This window comes from Dromiciops gliroides, chromosome 3 (genome assembly GCF_019393635.1).
Source record: "Dromiciops gliroides isolate mDroGli1 chromosome 3, mDroGli1.pri, whole genome shotgun sequence".
Lineage (NCBI taxonomy): Eukaryota > Metazoa > Chordata > Mammalia > Microbiotheria > Microbiotheriidae > Dromiciops > Dromiciops gliroides.
Genome location: NC_057863.1, coordinates 649,994,197 through 649,997,605, shown reverse-complemented (window position 1 = coordinate 649,997,605; position 3,409 = coordinate 649,994,197).

The window sequence follows — 3,409 nt, the reverse complement described above, 5'->3', positions numbered from 1 at the left end:
CCGGGCCCGCCGCTGCCACTGCCGCCGCCGCCCCCGCCCAGGGGCCCTCCCGGGGGCGCCCGCGGAGGCCCCGCCCCCAACTCGGAGACCCCGCCCCCTGCCTCCAAGACCCTAAGACCAGGTCAGAGGCCTCCTCAGAGACCCTTCTGCCAGGTCAAAGACCCCTCCTTTCTCCTCAGACCCCCGACTTTTGCCTCAGACACCCATTTCCCAGGTCAAAGACCACCCCCTCCTCTTCAGAGATTGCCTCCCCCAACTCAGAGACTTCTCTCACCTCAGAGACCTGTCTCCAAGGTCAAAGACCACTCCTTCCCCCTCAGAGATCCCTCTTTCCTCCTCAGAGACCCTATCCCTACCTCAGAGACCTCTCTTACAGGTCAGAGGTCTCTCCTTCCTTGTTAAAGACTCCTTCTCCCAGATCAAAGACTCTTCTTCCTGGTCAGAGACCCCTACCTTACTCTCAAAGAGCCCTCTCCCAGGTCAGAGTCTCCTCCCTCCTCAGAGAACTTCTTCTTCAGAGATCCCTCGCTCAAATCAGAGACCTTTCCTTCTTCCTCAGAGATTATTCCCTCAGGTGGGAGACACTTCCTCCATCTCAGAGATACTCCCAGAGAACCCTCTCTCAGCTCAGAGACTCCTCTCCCCTTCCTAGAGACACCTACCCCTCCTCTAGCCTAAGCTCAGTGACCCCTCCTCCTTTCTCAAAGATTGCTCTACTCTATTCAGAGCTTCCATCCCAAGCTCAGAGACCTTCCCTCCAGAGAGACTAGTTCCCAGATCTTCAGAGATCCACCCTCAAGCTCACAAATGCCACCCCTATCCCCCAACTCAGAAACTTCCCTTTTGGTTTCAGTGATGGTTCCTTCCTCAAAGATCCCTCCTTCTTCTTGGAGTACACTTACAGTTCCTTCATGGCTGATTCTCCCTTCTCATATTCTTCTCCTTATATTCCCCTTACCCCCAAGCCTGGCCACAAAGATTCCCTCTCCAAAATACAGCTGTGTGTGTGTGTTCCTGTGTGTGTGTGTGTGTGTGTGTGTGTGTATGTGGGTGTACTCTGTTCTTGGGAAAGGACCTTTCTAGACAAGCTTCTAGTCCAGCTTCTTCATTGTACAGAGAGGGAAACTGAGGTCAGGAGAAGGGAATAGATTTGCCCACAATTAGGGGCAGAGCTTCCCTAGATTTCCAGATTCCTGTTCTGGGGCTCCACATTTGCTTCACCTTCTGAGAGTGTAAACGTGCTTGAAAAAGTTAAGGATGTGTGTATGTATGTGAGTTCCCTGTGATAAAGTACAAATGTGGAACTGAGGGGGAATGGATTTGTAGGAACAACTATTTCCTGGAGACAAATAGTATCTGAAGGGACTGGGGGCAAGCAATGTTACCTGAAAGGATAGATATAGGCACTCAATGTGGCTTAAGTAGGGACAGGTGTACTGGCAAAGTGGTATCTGAGGACTCATATTGTGGCTGGTGCTACCTCTGGAGGAAGGTGAATAGGGTTTTTATTTACCTGATGGGACAGATGTGGGCAATGGTGTTATTTGATGGACTTGAAGGGATGACAGGTATCATTTGAGGGCAGAGCTCTTACAAGAAAAGTATTACTTTGAGAGGGAGGATAAATGAGTAGACATGGAGACCTATTAGGAGGACAGATATGATAGAATAGATACTAAGTAAGGTCCAGGATATGAGGAATAGAGATGAAGAGGGGCAGATGTGTAGGGAGAAAGATGTTTCTGTGGGGGAGGAGATAATACAAAAGGAAGAGGTATGTATACAAAAAATTAATGACTGGCATTTCTATTTAAAGTTTGCAAAGTGAATATGTTTAAATGAAGGTGCTACCTGAGATAATAGGCAGTCGAGGACAAATAAGGAATACAAGGTATTAATGGATAGAACAAGTAGATGTGGGGGAATGGTGTTACCTATAGGGATAGATAGATAAAAAGTATGAGTAATATGGGATAGGAATAGAACAATGAATTGTTACCTATGGACAGGTGCTACCTGAAGTTATAGACATGCGGGCAGATGCTATCTGTGCAGAAGAAGGGGCAAGTTTGTGGCTGGCCAGTGCTAACAGAATTGACTTGTGGGCACAATTGTTACCCAAAGTGACAAGTATGTGAGGAGAAGATATCCTGTGGCTAGATGTTACCCATGGAGAACTGCCACTTGTGGGGGTTAGGTGTTACCTGAGGCTAGGGCCAATGTTATCTTGTGCACATATGTGGGGAAATGGACTCGAGTATAACTGCTGGGGGTGAGATATCGGGGAGAAGGTGCTTTGGATGCAAATATGAGGGAACAGGTGTTTGAAGGGACAGGTCAGGGAGGGCAAGTGTCACTGGGGAAGGGAGGGCAGGATTTGGCACAGATGGTCCCCAATTGATCATAGATGGGGGGTGGCAAGTGTTACTGGAGGGGTCAAGTGTATGTGGAGATACAGGTGCTGCTGCAACGTGAGAGGAAGATATGATATGGAGGAGAGACGCTACTTGAATTAGGGTTCGGGGGACAGGTGGAGGTTGCAGCTGAGAGCCCGCGAGGGAGGGCCCAGGTTTTGGGGGAGACTGCGGGAGGGAGGGTTGTGACTGGGGGCCCTGCTGCTCCCGGCCCCAGCTCCCCTCTGCGGCTCCTCTGCTGGGCTGCGGGCGGACTCCGGGCCGGCCGGGCTGTTTGCGATGCTGAGCGCGTCTGGGCGCCCAGGGGGGAGGGGGCCGGGCCGGGCCGGGCGGGGGCGGGGGCGGGGGGGCCGTTTAGCTATGATGGATCCGCGCGCCGCTTGTCTCTTAATCTCCGGAGCGACCGATCGATTCGCTATTTCCCTTTGTTGCCAGAAAATTCGATCCTGGCCCTGGAATTAGGTCCCCGGCTTAATCTAAGCGGAAACCGGCGGGAGGAGACACGGAGCCAGAGACACCGGGAGACACAAGCAGAGACAGAGACACGGAGAGGGAGGGAGCCAGAGACACGGGGAGACACAGGCAGAGACAGAGACACGGAGAGGGAGGGAGCCAGAGACTCAAAGAGAGACAGACAGAGGGAGACAGAGACAGGGGGAGATGGAGACACAGAAAGAGGGAGGGAGGGAAAAGACCAGGACAGAGACACAGGGAGATACAGAGAGGCTAAGACACAGAGAGACTGGAAACATGAAGAGGGAGGCAGCCAGAGACACCAGGAGAGAAACAGTCACCGGGAGAGACAGTGATAGGCGCATAAAGAGGGAAATTGAGGCACAGGGAAGGGGGAATATAAAAACATGAGGATGAGACAGAGATATGGGGAGACAGAAACCCATAGAAGAGACTGACATAGAGAGGGGGAGAACAGAGATGAAGAGAGACAGGGAAACTGAGACACGGGACAAGGGAGAGACAGTGACCAAGAGGGACAG